At 36.2% G+C, this 21931-nt stretch overlaps 1 protein-coding gene across 4 annotated transcripts in view; it reads left to right on the forward strand.

Annotated features, from left to right (window-relative positions):
• The window catches only part of IL33 (interleukin 33), an 89516-nt gene that overhangs the window by 43464 nt on the left and 24121 nt on the right, over positions 1–21931 (forward strand). Inside the window, exon 1 of one of the 4 annotated variants that reach the window (XM_074197489.1) lies at positions 9778–9924. The exons of 1 other annotated variant lie outside the window; for it this stretch is intronic. The gene's annotated coding sequence lies outside the window, so the exon portion shown is untranslated. Of the gene's footprint in view, positions 1–9777; positions 9925–16258; positions 16583–21931 lie in introns of those variants that run through there. 2 more of the 4 variants (XM_074197485.1, XM_074197486.1) reach the window with 2 other exon arrangements.

Consider the following 21931-nt stretch of genomic DNA (forward strand, 5'->3'; position numbering starts at 1 on the left):
AACTCTGAGAAAAGAATGGGCAACCACTTGTTAAAGATGTCAGCTATGAAATCCTCCCAAAATTATAATTTCGATATTCTCTTATTAACGACTATGTAGATATGAATCATGATTTCTAAAGAATCAAAAATTCAGACAATTTAGAGTGACCATGTAGGTAGGTCTCAGTGCAAATAATGAATCCTTTAAAGTAGTTATTGGAGCTCACACTAATCAAAGTTATACTATTATAAAATATGGTAATTGACTCCAGAGCAATAGAAATAAACAGTGTGGATTCAAATAATGAGATTAATTCAGGGGATTCTTATTGTCATTAATAGGGATTTAGTGTAAATAGGTTGCAATCTGTTACCAATGACCTGTGCATGGGAAGTATCATGAAAGGAAATGTCAAGGATGTATAGACCAGAAAAGGAAATGAGTCAGTCATCTAGTGAGAGTGAGGGATATCAGATGGACACCTTAAATGCTGTGCTATTATCCACAAAACTAAATGAACAAGGAAGTCTCTTTTTTTAAGAAAGATTTTATTTATTTTGAGTTTTACAATTTCCCCCCCATTCTTTTAAACAAGGAAAGCCATTTAACATCACACAAAACAATCTAGACACTTTATAGCATAAGAATTTCCAACACAATAATTTATAAATCAAAGGAGAACTTGAGGAAAATCATGGCTTCCAGAACATCACTAAATAGAATGAAACTCATTGCCTTGCAAAAATAAAGAGCTTAAAAAAAAAAAAAGATGATCATGGCATCAAGGAGGTGAGGCCATGACAAGCACATGATTTGAATTGGAGTTAGGGGGAGCTGTGCTAGTTCACCAGTCTCACTTTCTCCTACAGAGTCATCTGGATTCAGTGGTCAGATATGAATCAGATGACTAGAGATGGTCCTGGATATGAAGCGAGCAGGGCTAAGTGATTGGCCCAAAGTCACACAACTCATAAGTGTTGTGTTTAAGGATGGATTCAAACTCCTGTCCTCCTGACTCCAAAAGCCAGTGTTCTATCCACTGTACCACCTAGCTGCCCACAATCTTCTACCTTGAGTGAATATGTGAACTCTTTATCCATATCTAACCAGCAACTAATCAAGATAGTGTAAGGCAGACATGATGTTGATAATGAAGCTCTTCAATAAAATAATTACAATATGAACAAGTCATTGTCATTCTTCTAACTCAATCTAGAACAGTGACTCTTAACTTGAACATTTTTTGCTGTTTTTTTTAAAATTCTGTTATCCATTTCAATGTGACTGATTTTTTTGTGATCCCAAGTATTTTAATTTATTCATTAAAAATGATTCATTCCAGGAGCTAAATAAAAAAAAGTGCAAAAGAAGGTGGCTTAGCCCTACCTGATCTAAAATTATATTATAAAGAATCAGTCATCAAAACTGTTTGGTATTGGCTAAGAAATGGTGGTGGACCAGTGGAATAGACTAGGTGTAAAAGCAGGAGATGATTATAGTAATCTGCTGTTCAATAAATCCAAAGAGTCCAGCCATTGGGATAAAAACTCCCTCTTTGATAAAAACTGCTGGGAAAATTGGAAGTTAGTATGGAAGAAACTTAGAATAGACCAACACCTAACACTCTTTGCCAAGATAAGATCCAAATGGTTACAGGAACAGAGGGAACAGAGGCAAAATTCATCAGCAAAACCCAGAAGCATTTATTTATTTATTTATTTATTTGCTTTTTGGGGGGGTTAAGGCAATGGGGTTTAAGTGACTTGCCCAAGGTCACACAGCTAGGTAATTATTAAGTATCTGAGGTCAGGTCCTCCTGTCTTCAGAGCTGGTGCCCTATCCACTGTGCCACCTTGCTGCCCACCCCCCCCAGCAGCATTTATTGAGTAAGTATGACAAACACATGAGAAACTGGAGACCTGGTCTGTCTGCTCCAAAGATTGAGGAGGTTTAGAGCATTTTAGAATAGCAGGAATACAGAATAACAGAATCATACCAGATGTGGATGGTATGAAGCAAATTGAGCCAGTCCTATGGTTACTGGCACAGCTGAATGCTCCAGATTCACCCAGTGGACACCACAAAGAAGCACTGGTAAGCTAAATTTGAGCAACAGTCATTCTGCCTCCTTTCTGACTTATTTTGATTTCCAAGTCATTTCACCCTCTTCTGGATAATAAGGGAGCCCAAACAAATCCAAGTGATCAGTAAACTTATTATTCATTCCATTTCTACAGTGAAGGACATCAGGAAGCAGTTTTCTGGATGTGCCATAATGCTCTTGATTCCTTGCTACCAAAGATTAATTCTGCTATACTGAAAACTTCTGTAACATAAAGTCTAAAGCTGAGCCTCAGTTTCTTAAATTATAAAAGGAGAAGGGGTGTTAGACTGCCACGTTGCTAATGTTTCTTGCAGCTCTAAAATGCTGGACTCTTCTGAATTCTTTGGCAAGAGAATATATAACTAAACTAGGACTTCAACATTAGGAGAAGCCAAGCTAATTAACTCACTTGAAGGGAGGACAGACTTGAAGATAATCTCTTGAGTTTTACTTTGGATAATAAAACTATTCATTTCCATTTCATGCCTTTCTCTCCACCTCCCCATCTACCATACTGTTTTCTAAAATATGTTGGAATTCGAAAAATGGCAATATAATACTGCTCAGAATAAGTACATAAAAACATGAAAGCACAAAAACAAGTTACCAGAGGAACTGCTGTGAGAGACCTCTTGAATCATGAATATGGCAATAGAAAATAAATCCTTTCCAGATTATTGAGTTTATTAGAGCCCTTCTAAGGTAAACAATGCCATTGACTAAAGCTTAATTGAAAGAAAAGAGGAGTGTATAGCTGCTATCCATTGTTCAAGATTTAATGGCTTAATTATTGGGAAGTCTTGGTTTTAACTATCCTGCTATAATACTTTTTTTTGTTTGTGGCAATAATTTTCTCTGGGTTATGACAACAATGTGGATTTCATGGAATTCACCCCAAATGTAATCATACTCCTGTTTTGAGGGTTGTCCTCCCATACTTAGCATGGCAGTTTCATTGTGTGGCTTAAAATAAATTAGAACAAACAGTTCTAGTCCACTCTTCTTCCCTTTCTCCAAGGAAGATTTTAATTTCTTCCAGGAAGGAAACAAGATGCTGAGGTCAGAAGCCTGGCCTCCCTATTCTCCTTAGGGAGAAGATTACCTGGCATTATTTCTATCCTCTTAAGCATTATTAGTGGGGATGTGCTTTTTTTTCAAGTTTAATCTAACTTTATTCTTTCACTAATGGGGGAATAGAGAACCCCAAGCTTTATAACAAAGACTTGACTCTCTTCCCACCAAATGCTAATTTCACAAGGAACTTATTTAACTCATTTATTCAAGTTGAATAGCAAAAAATGGAAAATAGAGCAAATATATATATATATATATGTATATGTGAATATAAAACAGGCAATATAGAATGGAATAACTGTTCCATTAGGAGTGAGGAAATAACTCCTGAATTCTTTAGAATCCTTGAAAGAAAAATCTTTCAGCAAAGAATTGAGCAAAATAGATGGGAAAATTTATGTTAAAACCATTCTTGCCTTCAATTTTCCCTTGAATTTCTCCCTGTTAGTTTAAGAATTTACAGAAGTACAATTCACATGTAAGGAAATCTGGAAGTGGCAGTTGAAACCTGGCAAACCTCTCAGCTCTATATACCAAAGTCCTGTTCACTTCTGGCTACTTAAGGCTATGTTGTTAGATCAGATTTAATGTCTCTCTCTCTCTCTCTCTCTCTCTCTCTCTCTCTCTCTCTCTCTCTCTCATTTAAAAAAAAATTCTAAATGATCTCTTGAGATTTCCAGGACCTTCATTTCCTTATACATACTTCATATTTACAGTTAGACTTTTGCTCATAAAGATTATATTTTAAAAGCAGTCCTATTTTGCTCTATAAGAGATTCTAGAAGGTATTAGTCTTTCTCGGGGATCCCTGAAGTCTTTTATTAAAGAGAGTATTTCTTTTTTGGTCTCTGCCCCATTTTTCTTCTCCAATGTCTGTCATGAAGCATTTGGGTTGATCCTTCTAGGGCTAAAAGCAAAATAAATAATATATGAAAGCTTCTTTTTTTTTATTAAAATGGTTTTTATTAAGATATCTTAACAAAATGGCACACCTCTCTCATGGTGGGAGAGAGGGATGGGGAAACCCCAAAATACAAGCTCTTTTATGCAGTTTGAAAGGCTTTGTTCCTGCCCCTTCATGCCAACCATAGGCTGGGGTCACAAATCTAATTGATACATTGGTTCCTATACATTTCCCCCACCCTGGTTATTATATTAATGAGCAAAAACAGATAGATCTTGAGCATGTGCAAAGGAGAAGGTCAAGACTAGGTTACTCTTGATCAGTTACGGACTAGTTCCTTCTAATCTTGGGTTTGTCATCTTTGGAATGGGATTAGGAGAACTCTCCCAGTTTTGTGACTGGCTGGGGCCATTCCCCCTTTGTAATGTATTTCAAAGGGGCTCCCCTCTACCCTATGAAGACCAACAATGCCCTACATTCCTCACAACTCCTTCCTTTTCTTTGTAGTAACAACTTGGTCTTCACACTTCACCAGCATTGTCTTCCTCAAATTAATTCACAATCCTCATCCTTGACAGGGCTACTGACTTTTTCTATCAATATTTTTACCTCTTCATTATTAGAACCATATCCTGTCCTAATTTACTAGTAGAATTTTCTACTATTCGAGTTATTAACTAGATCATTCACGGGAGATACACACGGGTAACAGGATTATCCCATTCAGGGCCAATGGTAAGATACTCAGCAACTGTTTCCACCATGAAGCAATAAACCAATTTATCCAAGTGATACTAAATGGGCATGTCCATGTTTGAATTGGAACATGTGCCAATTTTCTGATATCCCTGGTTATATCCTTTATCACCTACCCATTGTCATCTCTCTTTAGACAACAATTTGATAAATTCAGTTTACCACAGACTCCTCCTTCTTCAGCCAACAGGTAGCCTAATACCAATCTATGTTGAATAATCTTGTTTGCTTGACTTGGTCAACCAGCAAGTACAAGGCCCTAGCTGTTTGGTCATTTTTCCACTACAGCTTGGAGTCTTATTAGTCTATTCAGGATATAAATTGGGGTTCCATAGCCCCAACTCCCATCCTGTGCCCAGACCCTTAAGTCTAGATAACAACTCTCTGACCAACTCTTTGGACAACTGGGTATAGGCAGTAGTCCTACAAATCCAATAATTCTTTCAGGAATATAGTTTCCAACAAATGGATAATACTTTTCCTCTTTACTTCCAAGGGGCCCTTTAAAATAGGTCATATAATAATCATAATAATAGGTACATTTCCAAAAGTTGCTATACCTCCTTCCACTGGCAAGTTTTTATACTTATGTCTTCAGATAGGTCTTCCTGGCTCCAAAATTGATCAAAATAAATCCCTGATTTTATGCCATTGGACCAACCCCAAGAATAGCTAATATACCCAGTAATGTTCCTTAAATTATTTTTCTTGCAAATGGCCATTTCATTACTTTCCTTGCAAGTCCATACTAACTCATAATCACAATTTCCCTTAATAAATGCCCCAGTTTGCACATCTTTACCAGGGATCCAGGTATATCATTATGATCTCACATGTCTCAGTCCACCTATCTCTTTAAATTGTATAGTCCAGATTATATGTGCCCTGCTTCTGGACATGTCCATACATTTTCTACTCCCCAGGAAAATATCCTGGTCAGTCTGTTATAAACAATAGTCACTTTGAACTGACTCAGTCATATGCCACCAGTGTCTCTGTCCTCTGGATCAGAATCCTGTGCTACAGTGCATCTCTGACCAGGGTGGACCCAGGGGTACTGCTACCCACAGCCAATTCTCAAACTGCTCTGGACTACCGCAAGTCCAACAAAAAGAAAGCCATACAAAAAGAAAGACTGGACATTGATTTCTGTCAGCTAGATTCTCCTCCCACCCTTACCAATACTGATTGTCTAAATGTAGGATATAAATCATGACACTCAATATTCTCCCTTTTTCTCTCTCAATGGAGAACACATTTTCATCCTGCCTCCCCTCTTCCTATCCATAAGGAGAAGGGCATAAGTAGGAGTGTCACACTTACAAGAGTCAAGGGGAAGTTACAGATAAACAATGTACACGTAGGCAAGAGATGGAGACAAACTGGACCAGTATCTCCTTCCCTTCCCTTCCCTTGCCTTCCCTTCCGAATGGCTTTTTGTTTTAAAAATATGACTCAGTTCTCTATATATTTTAGAAATGAGTCCTTTGTTAGAATCATTAGTTGTAAAGATTGTTTCCCAATTTACTACATTTCTTTTGATTTTGGTTATAGTGGTTTTATCTGTGCAAAAACTTTTTAATTTAATGTAACTGAAATCATCTAGTTTGTTTTTGATGTTCTCCATCTCTTCCTTAGTCATAAACTGCTCCCCTTTCCATACATCTGACAGGTAAACTAGTCCTTGATCTTTGAATTTGCTTATGGTATTGGTTTTTATGTCTAAATCCTGTAACCATTGAGATCTTATCTTGGTAAAGGGTGTGAGGTGTTGGTCTAATCTAAGTTTCTTACATACTAACTTCCAATTTTCCCAGCAGTTTTTATCAGAGAGTTTTTATCCCAATAGCTGGATTCTTTGGGTTTATCAAACAGCAGATTACTATAATCATTTCCTGCTTTTGCACCTTGTCTATTCCACTGGTATACCACTCTATTTCTTAGCCAATATCAAACAATTTTGATGACTGATGCTTTATAATATAATTTTTAGATCAGGTAGGGCTAAGCCCCCTTCTTTTGCACTTTTTTTTTCATTAAATTCTTGGAAATTCTTGACTTTATTTCTCCATATGAATTTACTTACAACTTTCTCTAACTCATTAAAGCAATTCTTTGGAATTTCAATTGGTAGGGCACTAAACAGGTAGTTTAATTTTGGTAGAATTGTCATTTTTATTATATTAGTTCTACCTATCAATGAGCAGTTGGTATTTGCCCAGTTATTTAAATCTGATTTAATTTGTGTGAGAAGTGTTTTATAATTGTTTTCAAAAAGTTTCTGAGTCTGTCTTGGCAAATAGACTCCCAGGTATTTTATATTGTCTGAGGTTACTTTGAATGGAATTTCTCTTTCTAGCTCTTCCTGCTATATCTTGCTAGACATTATATATGCACTTTTAAAAATTGTTCTGAGAAGTATATTGATTTCACCAGAATGCCAAATATGAAGAAGATTAAGAACCCTTCATTGGGTGATAAACTTTCATAGAATCACAAGAGTCATAGGAGAAAAGGCAACCTACAAAGCTTAAAGAAGGAATACTTCTGAACTGACTTAAAAAGGATTCCAGGAAAAACAAGTGCCTTCTAGAGATTCTCCCAGGATCTGCTTTGGAAAATTAATAATTCATAAGAATTACAATTTACTGCAAATTAAAACAATTCTAAGGTTTCACCTGAAACTTATCAGATAGCTAATATGATGGAGGAACAAAAACGTTGGAGGGTATGGGAAAATTGGGACACTAATGATGCATTGTGAATTGATACAACCATTCTGGAGAGCAATTTGGAACTATGTCTAAAGGCCTATAAAATTGTTCATATCCTCTGACCTAACAATATCACAATCAAACCTGTGTTCAAAAGAGATTTTTTTTTTAAAGGAAAAGGATCTAGTTGAACAAAAATATTTATGGCAATTCTTTTTGTTGAGGCTAAGAATTGGAAATTGAGGGAATGACTATCAATTGGAGAAAGACTGGACAAGTTATGGTAATATATGTACTACAAGAAATGATGAGCAGGATTCTTTCAGAAAACCCTGAAAAGACTTACATGAACTGATGCAAAGTGAAATGAGCATACCCAGAAGAACAATATACACAGTAATAGCAATTTTGTACAATGACCAACTCCGAAGGACCTAGCTATTCTCAGCAATATAATACTCTAATACTACAGACACATAAGTATGAAATTATTTTTGAGTCATTTTGACCCCTTTCCACCTCCAACATTCTACAAATCAAACTGAGCTTCTGGGAGAAGACATGTTGGTAAAGTTATGGCTCATGAATGGATGGATGGAGTGATGAAGATGACTTATAAAGGGCAAATTACCAAGGTAATATGTTTAGCCAATTGTTGTGCCATTTATCAGAAACCTTTGAAGTAATTCTATGTTCTACTTCTACACTTTCATCATAGAGGTAGAAACTGCACTTTTGTTCTGACAGAGAAAAATGAGGATTGCTTTAGTTATACTCTAAAAAGTTTTGCTATATTATTTTATTATAATTTTTTTTGTTAATATGATTTGTTCTTAGTCCTAATGATTTCTCAGACTATCTTATTAGTGTATTTCTCTTGCTATTTTTTCCTTTATTCATCATTTGTTTTATTGTATCATACATTTCTATAGAGTGTTTATTGCAATTGCCTTTTAAATTTTGTTGATTCTTTTATGATCTATCACATGATTAATCTTATAAAAGTGTTATACAGAAGAGTATAATATACAGAAGTGTGTATAATATTTAATATTCCCATTTAGAAGTGGCTGTAGGCATGTTGAAGAAAAATATTTCCGGTTTTAGGCTAGCTTTACTTTGCAAAGAAAGCTGAAGATAATTCTAGATTCATTTTTTCTATCCCTACCTCTTTCAATCTAAATAATAGGAAACACAAAATATTTTCAATTAACCAGAGATTCAAGTAGCTTGAAACCTCAATCAGGTGTTTGGGTTGTTTTATCTCCTTAATCCAGTCCAGGGTTCTTGGCTTTGCATAAATTTGGGGTCATGAAAGCATTCTCATGACCTAGGAAGGGATGGGAACCAATACAAGGTTTAGATTTATAAAGGAAAAAGAATATTTTTGTAAGACATCAAGGAGTTATGAAAGCATTGATGGTGTAAAGTGAATGAAGACTATGTTGATGTTGAGAAATGGAAGCACTTCTACAAGCACTTAAGCCAGATGTTTTCAATCTTGGTGGCAAATAATAGTAAACCATTTGAGTTGAGAAGAGAGGACTGAGATCTTAAGGGGAGAAGTGAAGTTGATAGAATGGCTTGTGAGGGAAGAAGTGACACAGCAGGAAGCTCAAGGACTAGGGATTTAGGGCAATTGTGTCAAAGTCCAGTTCTGCCAAAAGGTAGCTAAGTTATCTTAGACAAATTTGTTTTTAATTAAACCTGAACTCTGAACCTCAGTTCTCTAGTATGCAAAATGAGGAAGGTGAACTAGATAATCCCTAAATCCTCCTTTCTACCTCCAACATTCCATGAATCAATCTGGAAGATTAAATCTCCTGGGAGAAGACACGTTGGTAGAGTTATTGCTCATGAATCTATAGCAGCAGAGATTTTCTTCCTCAAGAATTTCTCCTACTTCCTCCTCCTCCCCCTGCAAAAATAAATATTCCCTGGCAGAGTACAAAAGTGAAGAGAAAAAATGGTAGGTGGTATAAAACCCATGCAGGAAGTTGGAGGTAGGAGAAATGTATGCAAACTTTGAGATTCCTCGACTTTTTTATTGTATTACTGATAATGAGGTGGGAGCGGGAAGGGAGGGGGTAGTTTTATATTATGCAATAGTAAATGCTTACTAAACTGAATGAATTTTCCTAAGGAATCTCAGAAGTTTTTTCAAGAAATCTAAGAATTGGCTGTGAGACACACACACACACACACACACACACACACACACACACACACACACACACACACTTTCCTTGTTTCCTTCCCCCACCCATCCTTACACCACTACTCATGCCTTCCAAAAAAACCTGGCTCTCTGTCAACTCCTGGATAATAAATGTCCACAGTTTCTCTCAGATTTGCAGTACAGCAGAGAAGAAACTAAGTAGGATCTGAAGGTAAGTACTGAGGGATTTGTATAGCTTTCTAGGGGTTGGCAAATAGATTTTGGACTTTTAGGGCTGCCAAATATCTCTCTGAAACAATGTGAACTTCTGCCAAGAATGAGAGGAGAAAACAGACTGATCATCGAGAGGAGTAATGCTTGTTGTTCTGGGGGGTAATGTAGCTTTCACAGATTCAATCCATTTCAATTTAATTAAGCAACTATTTATTAAAATATCTTCAAGGGGAAAGGGGCTATACTTTCATCCTGGGCATCCTTTGCTTTTTTGTGTCTTTAACAGTCTGTTGAAACCTTGGAATCCTTTTTCAAAATAATGGGGAAAACTCATAATTGAAGAAAAATCTAAATTTCAATTGGAGATTAGAAAATAAAGATGTCATATTTTTCCCATTCAAGTTCACAGCACTCCCTTCCCTCCACTTCAAAAATCTATCTATTGATCCTGCTGATTTATATAGAATTTTGGGAGAGAATAATCTTGGCCAGAAATTCTCATCTGAAAAATTTATTCTATGAGATTCCTTATTGTCTTTGAGATTTCATAAAGCAAGTTAGATACAATTACAGTAAAAGTACTATCATGTTTTGAGTATACTAATGATATTTTAAATATTCAGTTATTGCACACAGAAATTTGAAACAATAACAAGGAAGGATAAATAGTTTTACTTCTTTGACTGGAGTAAGCATGCTTTTTTTTTTTAATAGAGGACAAATGAGCAATGAAAAATAGCAAGAAAGGAAACAGAAGAAAGAATTAAATGAGAAAATTAGGACATTATTTTCTAAAAGAGTGCCATGGAAAGACTAGTGATGGTGATGATCTTGCCTGTCAGGGTCTTCACAAAGATCTTCATATCATCTCTAAGATGCAGGATCAGATGGAGGGTGGATTCTTTCTGAGGATTGTAGTCATATAGGGTATGTTCATCTTCTAGCTTGCCTCTGTTGGTCAAGAGGAATGCCCTCTTTGTCTTGGATTATGTGGTGACACATGGAGTTTCTGCTATTAAGCATTTAGTTCCCAGATTAGCTGTGATGATATTTATTGATAAGAAATTCTTCATATGAGATGGAAACCCTTTAATATTGATGAGAAATTCTTCATGAGATGGAAGGTAGAAGGAAAATACATTACAAAGGAAAATTTCTAAATGAATGAGTTTTGATAAACAGCTTTGATGTGTCTGAAAAGAGAATTCCATTTAGGGTTATAGAATCTGGATTTGAATTCTGATTTTGCTACTTAACTTGCTGGGCTGCTTGGAGCAAGTCACCTCTCATCCCTGGGACTTTAAGGAGCATATTACACTTATTTATACAGTATTTGAAAAGTAGAGTACAGGAAGGCTTTTCCTCCTGAGACAGGTCTAGGAAGAAACTTCTGTTTGGTTCTTGCTTATTTTTAAAAATATATTTTTGATGCATTTTATTTTTATATCATGGTCATTTCAACCTCTCCTTCCAGTTCCCCTTGATGAATTTCTTCCATTTTTTGATTATAAACATTTGGGGCTTGGGAGTGTTTTTCTTGCTTATATTTTAATCCTCAGTACTTATCACAGAACCTAGCATGGGCAGCTAGGTGGTGTAGTGGACAGAGGAGGACTGGAGTCTGGAGGACCTGAGTTTAAATCTGATCTCTGACACTTGACGCTTACTAGTTATAGGACCAAGTCACTTAACTCTGATTACCTGGCATCCAAGGCCATCTCCAGTCATCCTGATTCATATCTGGCCACTGGACCTAGATGACTCTGGAAGAGAAAATGAGACTGATGACAGCACAGCAGCCCCTCACTCAAATCCAATTCACTTATTTGTCATGGCATCACCTTCCTAATATCATTGTCTTCTTTGAGAATGAAGGACAAGTATCATCATCATCATTTAGTGAGGGTCCAAAGAAAAAGAAAAAAATAATGTTAACTAATGCCTCTTTCCTAAGGGGCCTTAAAAAGTCATTTATTGATCTGGTATTCTTCTGTTTTCCTGGCACAAATTCAAAGTAGGTAAAATAATCTCCTCAAACTTGTCCAACTACAATCCACTTTTAGTGATTCATCTAGGTACAAGTTTTACTGGAAAAAAGAAATCTTTTAAAAAACAATGTCAAAGATTATGAAAACTTGGGCAAGAAATTAAAGACTTTTAGATCACAGGCAAGACCATAGCAGTCTTTTAGGAAATCATTTCACCTAATTTTTCACTGGTGAAAATATCACTGCTATCCATCAAAAACAAAGGACATCAAAAGAGAAAGGTAGATTCAGAAAGTAAACATTGAGCTATACCATAGGTAATGCCAGGAAGTTCAGAGGCAACAACTTACTTTTCCCAGGCATTAGAATCAATAACTGTGGCTATTGAGATAGTTGGGAGCTATAGCACCAGCTGGTGGATGGCTATTAGTTAATAGTTGGGAGTTGTGGGATTGTAGTCTGACCCACCTGGTACATGCTGCTCCTTGTTTCTCCTGCAAGAGGACCTTGCTACTTCAATTAGAGAGGGTGCATCTTGTGAAAGCAAATGAAAAGAGAAAGCAATTAAACATTTGCATGTCAAAGAGCCTAGTTTAGGTCAAGTATTTGGTATACAAAGCCAAAAATTCCCTTCCTGGGAGTTTATAGTATGTGGGGAGTGATAACATGTGCATATATAGAAAAGGCATATAAAGTGACTAATTGGGTCAGGGCACTCTCTTGGAAGGAGGGAGATCAGGAATGGCTTTTTATTAAAGATTGTTTTTGAACTGAGTTTTGAAGGAGATCAAGAATGCAATGAAGAGGTGATGAAGAATTAGACATGGAAGATAATCCATGCAAAGATGCAAAAGATATGTTATATGATATGTAGAATGGATAATAAAACTGGAAAGGTAGGTTAGGATTATATTGGTTAGGTCCAACAGAAAAAAATGTATTTGATCCTAGAGGTCATAGAGATCTGCTGGACCTCCAGTTAAGGGAGTGACATGATCACACCTATCCTTTAAGAAAATTACATTGTGAATTATGCAGAAAATGTAGTAGAACTGGGAAAGACTTGAGGCAGAGATACTGATTACAATAACAATCCAGGTAAAAATGACATGAAAAAAAAGATAGTAATTTTATCAAGTGGAAGGAAGGGAATCTATTCGAAAGATGTTGAAATAATAATAATAATAATAGAAATAATAAAAAAAAACCCAGCAGGATATATGGAATTAGTGAGAATGAGGAGTTGAGAATGACCCTGAGACTTTGTATCTGGGTGACTAGGTGATAATGACACAGAAGAAATTAGGAAGTTTGGAAGAGAAGTGGGTTTGGAAAAAAAATGAGTCCAATTTTGGTTGAATTTAAGACGTCTGTGAAACATCTAATGTCCTATAGGGAGTTGGTGATGTAAAAAGCCAGAGATCAGGATACACCAACAACACACACACACAAACACACACACACACAAGTGTGTGTGTGTGTGTGTGTATAAATTTGTGAATCATCTGCTTAGTGACAATATTTAAACCCACTGGAGCTGATGAAATCATCAAATGGAGTCTAGAGAGAGAAAATATCCACAGGTAAGAGGCATGACAGAAATGATGATGTAACAAAGGAGACTAAGAGTGAGTAGTAGAATGACAGACAGAACAATGAGAATCATGAAATTATGAAATCTCAGAAAGGCACTAGTATCCAGAAAAAGAGGGCAGTTAATAGTATACAATGATTCAGAGAGATCAAGAAGGATGAGATTTGAAAAAGGTCACAAATATAGGAATTGAGAGCTCAATAGTAACTTTTAAGTTTCAGTTAAATGATATTGCCATCAGAGCATCCAACCAATTACTTGGACAGAAAAAGATAGATGAAGAATTTAAGAAACAGATAACAAACCTGATATAAAGATAAATTATATAGTACTGATGCATTTTCCCTTTGTTTTGCTGACAGTCTGATATCCAAGTGTTCTATGATTTTCTTCTGAGACTTTTCATTTTATTTGAGAATTAAAGAACTTGAGATGTGGAAGGCATAGTTAAAATAATCTAGAAGAAATTAAGACATATATATATATATAATACATAGATATGACTTTTTTCAGGTAATACAACTTGCTTTTTGTTAGAATTAGTCTACCAGGGATGGCTAGGTGGCACAGTGGATAGATCACCGGCTGTGGAGTCAGGAGTACCTGAGTTCAAATCCAGCCTCAGACACTTAATAATTACCTTAGCTGTGTGGCCTTGGGCAAGCCACTTAACCCCATTTGCCTTGCAAAAAAAAGAAAGAATTAGTCCACCAAATCAATTGTCACAGAATCATCAAATCTCAGAGTAGTCCAACTCATAGCAAAATTGATATCCCCTCCAATATCACCATCAATAAGCCATCCAGACTCAATCTAAACATCCCCAATAACAGGAAATGTCAGCTCCCATTCTTGTTTTGAACAGCTCTAATTCTTAAAAGGCATTTCCTTTATAAGAGCCAAAAATTTCTCTCTCTGAAACTACCACCCATTTTTCTAAGTTCTGCCCTTTTCTAAGTTTCTGTCTTAAGCAAAAATTGACTTGGACTTTTACTTTGCCCTTCAGATTTTTAAAGACAGCTATCAATCTTCCCCAGATTATGGACAAGCCAAGAAATTGTTAGATTTAATGGAAAACTATGGTCCAGAAAGTCAAAGTGGTTTGGTTTTTTTGCAGGCTAACATTCCCATTTCCTTCAAGTGAGCCTTATGTTACACTGTCGGCAGTTCTTTCACAATCTTAATTATGGTTCTTTGGATTTCCTCCAGTTTGTCAGAATCCTTATATTTCTGGCTTCCTAGAGTCCACTGCTTCTTCACTCTATATGCTACTTCCTTTAGTCTCCTCTTTTCAGAGAAATGTTATTGAATCTGGAAGCACCTTGAATCTTAAGCATTTGTCTTCATTAGTTAACAATATTTTACTTTCTAATTACATGTAAAAATAATTTTTAACATTAATTTTTTTCAGTTTCAAGTTGCCTAGTCATTCACAGTTTAGCATAATACAATATTACTATTACTACATGCAGTATTCTCCTAGTTTTGTTCACTTTACATCACTTCAAGTAAATCTTTCCAGGTTTTTCAGAAAGCATCTTGCTTATCATTTTTCAATAGTACAATAGTATTCCATTATAACCATATACCACAATTTGTTTAGTCATTCTCCTCTTGATGGGCATACCCTCAATTTCCAATTCCTAGTCACAAAAAAAGAGCTGCTATAAATATTTTTCCCTTCTTTAAAGGGAATTCTTTAAAAAAAATTAAAATTCTTTAAAAAAAATTTCTTTGGAACACAGACCTAGCAGTGGTAGTTCTGGGTTGAAGGTACCTAGTTTTATAGTCCTTTGGGCACAGTTACAGATTGCTCCCCAGAATATTAGATTAGTTCACAACTCCACCAACTTACATTAATGTCCTAATCTTCCTACATCCCCACCAACTTTTCTCATTTTTCTTTTTTGTCATTTTATCCAATCTTAAAAGGTATAAGGAGATACCTCAGAGTTGTTTTGATTTGCAGTTCTCTAATCAGTAGTTATTTAGAGCATATCCTTTGATCATTTATCAATTGGAAAATGATTTGTATTCTTTTAAATCTGACTCAGTGTACTATATATATATATATATATATATATATATATATATATGTATATGTATTGAGAAATGAGGCCTTCATAGAAATTTGCTAGAAAATACTGTTTCTTAGTTTTCTGCTTTCCTTCTAATCTTAGCTGTTTTGGTTTTGTTTGTGTGAAAACTTTTTAATTTAACATAATCAAAATTATTCATTTTATATCTTATGATTTTTGCTTTCTCTTATTTGGTGATAAATTCTTTCCTTATCCAGATCTGACAAGTAAACAATTTTTCACCTTCCCCTCATTTGCTTAAGGATTCATTCTTTATATCAAAATCAAAGTATTAGCTTTCCACATCACTTCACTTTAAGCATACCATAGCAATGGCTATTTCCTCAAAGTATTTCATATTACTGGATATTAGTTCTATTTCTATGTGAACAAGATCGATTTATAATCAAAATCTTTGTTTTACATTTTTAAACATCTACTAACCTGCTGGTAGTTGACTCAGTTGAGCAAATATTTATTATGCAACTATATATACATGCATAGACACATATACACAAAGCAATGCACTGGGAACTTAGGGTACAAAGACAAAAACAAATACAGTCTGAAGGAGCATGCAACAACTGCAAAGTAATTTGACAAGAAGGAAGCAAGCATTAACTAGGGATTTTGGCATGAATCAGGAAAGATTTTTAATAGGATGTGGCCCTTAGAGTAAGTGAATAGGAGGAAGGGAACAAACATTTATTTATTTATAATAAGTGCCAGGCATTTTCCAAATATTTTTTTTTTTTGCAATTTACACAGCAGCCTTGGGAGTAGGAGACAGAGATTAAGTGACTTGCCTAGCCAGAGTCACACAACTAGTAAGGGTTTGTGAAGGAATTTAAAGATTCCTAAATTATGAGGAGAGACTATTTTCCATGTATAGAAGACAACTAAAACAGAGGCATAAATCTGGGAGGTCAAATATGAGGAACAACTAATAGTCCAGTTTGAATGTGTGAAAAGGTGAAATGTGAATTTTCTGGAAAGGTAAGAACCACATTAAGGGGAAGTTTATAGGCCAGATAATCTATTTCAGATGCAGTAGGAGCTACTGAAAATTTTTGTGTGGGGAAGTGATATGGTTAGACAAATGCCTTAGTATAATTATTTTGGTAGCTGTGTCTAGAGGATGGGTTGGAAAATTAGAACCTGGCAATCCAAGGGAAGGGTTATAAAGGTTGGAACTAGGGTGGTGGCCTAGGGTAGTGGAGAGAAATGGAGAGATCATCATCATCATCATCCAAATTTATTTAGTGCTCTACGGTTTACAATGCATTATAAATAAACTATGCTAAAGATTCTGTGGCAGTAGAATGAGTAAAACTTGGTAACTGCTTATATGTAAGGAGTGGGGTAAGGAATGAGTTATGGGTGTGACTAAAGTAACAGAAATGAAGAAGTTTAGATGAAGAATGAGTTTCAAAAAAGTTTTATAAGCATTTCTTCCTACTCACTTTATTTTTAGTTGCTCTAATTGCTAGAAAAGTTAATCATACCCATCCTTCTTCTATTTACAAATCAAGAATATGAGAAATACTCATAGGGTGAGGTTGGCCATGAGAAAAGAGGCATGGGAGGGTGTAGATTATGAGGGTAGATTCCCCTATACATTCAGTGCTGAATAATGCTTCTGTTCTGAACCAATCCCTCTTTTAAAACTTTCTAGCAAAACAGGAAATGCCTACATTTCTATACACAGAAGTTATGTCAAGAAATAAGGAAACTGATTTTCACTAACCACACGATAACTCACCACTTTGTTATACCTTGTATAAGAAGATTTCCAGGTGATGAGTTTTTAATATAATAACAGACTTTTATTAAGCACTTGCTAAAAACAAGGGCTTGTGTTAGTGCTAGGAAATGCCAAGATACCTATGGCACAGACTGTGGTCCCAAGGAACTTAAGTATAATGGGAGATGGAAGGGATTGTATATAAACATTAATAATGACACAATGGAAAATGAGAAGAGTACAAAAGAGAGGTCATATTTGGAGAGAAATCACGAAGTTCAAAGGTCTCATTATGGAAAGTTCAACCTTCAATCCCTAAGCCCAAGGTTGCCCCAAGACTTAGAAGGAATAAGTAGGAGTACTGGAAACAGAAACTTTTACACAAATTAAGGGACAAATTCAGTTAAGTCCAGTGGCAGCAGCATGGCATGGTGGGTAGGGTTCTGGGTTCAGAATCAGGATAACCTGGCTCTAAATTCCATTTTTGACATTTACTAAAACTAGAACGTGGGTAAATCACCAGAGATGATTTTATCCTGATGAAGATGAAGTAGTGGTTGATTTGTGCTACTTTTGCTGCTGATTCTACCTTGGGCATGGTGTTTGTTCCCAGGTTAGGTGGCACATCAGGGACATTTTGCCTTAGTGTCAAGGCAGGTCCCAGCAGAGGAAGGATCGCAAAATCCTGAGGGTTAGTAACCCAGGGGCTGAGTAAAGGAACAGGCTGGACAGATAGCATCACCAAGGTTAATGAGAAAAGAATCACTTTCCCCGTGACCAAACTGGACTGGTTCTATTAGTTATGGCTCCGCTCTCCAAGTCACAATATGGCAGCATGTAGATGGAAATGATTTCTGATTCCCCTGTCCCTACATAACTGTCCTTTTTCATGTGTCATATGGACTGTTATCTCTAAGAGGATCTCGTAATCTTAACAGTGAGAGGATAATCTGATCCTAGACCTGAATATGGAATTCTAGAGCTTGGGAGGAATTTGGAGATTTTCTAGTCTCTTGGGGACTGTTGTATGTGGGAGCACTGTAAACTATCATCATCTGATGTCCTTGAGCATCAGAGCCTTGTTTTGCTAGATGCCGTGGGAGTGGATTAGAGACTGGGGAGGTATTTAAACACTGGTATTTAGTTCAATAAACAGAGACCTTGGAGATCTTGGTGTATAGGGAGAATTTTTTTCTCTTGTCTCCCATCCCTTCAGTGCTCACCTGGGGAAGATGAGGGAGTCCAGAAAGGGACTCAAAAATATGATGTCCAGAAATGGGACTCAACACTAATCCATCTCTGTGTCATTTTATAAATAAAGCAACTGAAGTGACCCAGAAGATCAAATAAGGTGTTCAAATTCTCACAGCAAATCAGTGGAAGAGGCAACGCTTCTACCTTGACTTATAGAACACCATTCTATTCCCTATTACACATTAGTCTTGATCTCTCTCTGTAACTGTTGTTCAAATAGCCTTAATTGTGTTCTTGCCTCCTAATTTATGATGCAACTTGATTTGATACTTTCTATGTAGTGAATCACTGACAGAGTAGCCTCAGATCTGAGTTCAGTTCAGCTTTGATATTTTCAGGAATCTTTAAAGTATGCTAAACTCCATTTACAGGCCTCTGCAGGTACCAAACACTATGGCTGGTGCATAGCAATCAATTCTCCAGTGATACTAACCTTTTCCCCCATGAATCTGTGTACCTGATCATTAACACACATGTCTTCAAAGGTGTGTGAGTCCCTTTAATCTACCTCTTTGTGGTGGCACATTGATCCTCTTCTCTTTTTAACTTGCCTTTATTCAGATTCAGTTTTTTTCCTAGACATTCTTGAAATCAAGTTTCCCTGTAAGCATGTGGTTCTCAGGCATTTTATGGATGCTAGTTATCTTTTGCATTTTATCTTTATTGTATTTGCCCCGGTGTGTCTCATGGGCTCCAGTGACCTCTGTCCCAGATTCAAATTACTTCTTAATTAAGAGTCACAAAACAATCTTCACCTCTGGTTCTCTGTCTTAAACTCTGTTAGGGCTTAATCCTAATCTGGCTCTTTTCTAGTACTTTTTGAGAGCCAAGATGGCAGAGTAAGCATCAAGCACCATAACTCCCATTTTTACTTCTGAGCAACATAAAACAGTGTCCCAAATAAATACTAAACAACAGAAGCAGAAATGACTTGATCCAGAATCCTGCCCATGCATTTGCAGGTGCAGCTCTTGAGAAATATTGGGAAAGTGCAAACACCATGATTTACCCAGAACCTGGATGACTAAGGCAGTATGCTTTTGTGAAAGATAGTACTATCTAGTCCTAGGGAATCAGGTTCTGACACTTCCCCAACTATGGGACTTTGAACAAGTTTCTTTTCATCTTTGAGTTAGTTTCCTTATTTGTTATAATACTTGCACTAGGTATCTCATAAAAGTACTGTGAGAATAGTGTATCATAAACTAGAAAACACTCTAAATACGAGCTATTACTAATGTTGTGTTGAGGAGAAAGGGAAAGAAGGAGAGCCAAGAGCCAGTAACTGGGATGAGGCAATGGAAACTTGGCCCAGGATATGAAATTTAGAGTGCTCAAAACCCCTTACATGCCAGCAGAATAGAAACAAATTTAGTACCTAGCCAATGGAGTATCTAGGTCTCTGTGACTTAAAAAGTCTTCAAGAACTGCCTGAGGAACTAAGTTAATACTTGGAATATATACTAAATAGTCACTGTAAAAAGTTTTGTTCACCTTAAGGTTAGTTATTTTTGTTGTTGCTGTTAATAATAACAATAAAAATCATATGGCATGCATATCACTTAATCTTTCTGGAACAGTTTACTCCTTTAGGACGTGGTTGCAAATAATGCATAGGGTTGATATGAAGATCAGCTAAACTCCCTTTTCCTCTACATATTTGGCAGTGATATTACTAAAGCACATGTTCTTCTCATACTCAATAAACTCCAGAGGCTTCTAATTATCTTAAAAACAAATACAAATTTCTGTGGCATCTTATGTACTTCACAGTTTAGCCACAGCCTGCCTTTCCAGGCTTATTATGTTCTATGGTCTGGCCAAATTGGTTCACATATGAGCAACCTATCTCCTATCTCCATTTCTTTGATCAGGCTATGCTGCATGCTAATCTTCTTTCTTTTTTTTTAAGTTTTTTTTTTTATTTGCAAGGCAATGGGGCTAAGTGGCTTGCCCAAAGCCACACAGCTAGGTAATTATTAAGTTTCTGAGATCGAATTTGAACCCAGGTACTCCTGACTCCAGGGCCGGTGCTCTATCCACTGCACCACCTAGCCGCCCCCAAATCTTCTTTCAAAGAGCATCCCAAATGTCACCTCCTGTAGAAGACCTTTGTTGATATTCCTGGGCACTAATACTTTTCCTTCAAAATAATCTTATATTTATTCTGAATAAAAGACATGCTGTCTTTACTGCTTGTCATTCAAAGGACGTTGTCTCAGACAATCAGAGCCTGGGAAAGACCATAATTTAAAAAAACTACCGTATCCTGGGCCATCTTCAGTCGTTCTAATTTTTCCTTTCCTCCTGACTCTGATGACTCTGGAGGAGAGACTAACGCTGAAGACTTTACTTAGCTCTTTCTCATTTAAATCCAGTTCATGGGAAATTCAAGGCTTCACCTCCACCACCAGTGATGTTATTGGACCCCTTCAAAAGCCAAGGATAAGCTGTAACAAAAAGACTTTCAGAGCAGATGTAAATTAATGCCTTGTTATACCTATTTCTTTCACATGGGAGTTACTACTACAAGCTTAAGCTTAAGACAATTTTCTGTATTTGAAGAGAAATAAACCATTCCAGCCAAGGAATTGAGATGCCAGGCAAATTCCTCCCTTTTGTTTTCCTATAAAATGGAATTGAATTCCACTTAGCTGGCAAAGATCAAATCATACCCTTCATTTCCTTTCCTATGAATCAGCCTATTTCCTGGTTCATAAAAACCAGTTTGTTTGTTTTTTTGACAACCTCTAAATAGTCAGTGCTAAGTGAGTTTGTCTTCTCCTCACAGAAAGGTCCTGATTCTCAATCCACTTTTGATCAATTTGATTAATTTTTCCATTGCAATGATGGTTTTGCACCAACCCATCTAATAATCTTTTTGATTTTAAGCTAGGGAATGACTTCATTTTGGAGACAGCTGACTGGGGTCAAAAGTGAAGTTTATGGCTACGAAATCATTCTGGGTTTGGGAAAAGCACATGACTTGGAAAGATTTGGTTTTCAATTTTTCTCTCTAAGACTTTATTGGTATGACCCTAGATAAGTTACTCTCTCCCTCTGGGAAAGTTTGTTTAATTAATTTATTTAAAACAAGAATGATAATATTTACTTTATATATTTATTGTTCACAGTTACTGAGGAGAAAGTGCTTTGTAAACCTTAAAGCCCTATGCAATTGGAAAGGTATTATAGAGACATAATATGATACAATAGAAAGTATGCAAAACTTGAATTAAGTTTCTCTGAGCTTGAACCTGCACTAGGTGGCACAGTGGAGAGAGAGCTGGTCCTGGAGTCAGGAAGATTCACTTCCTGAATTCAAATCTGGTCTCAGACATTTATTT

Source organism: Macrotis lagotis, chromosome 8 (genome assembly GCF_037893015.1).
Source record: "Macrotis lagotis isolate mMagLag1 chromosome 8, bilby.v1.9.chrom.fasta, whole genome shotgun sequence".
Lineage (NCBI taxonomy): Eukaryota > Metazoa > Chordata > Mammalia > Peramelemorphia > Peramelidae > Macrotis > Macrotis lagotis.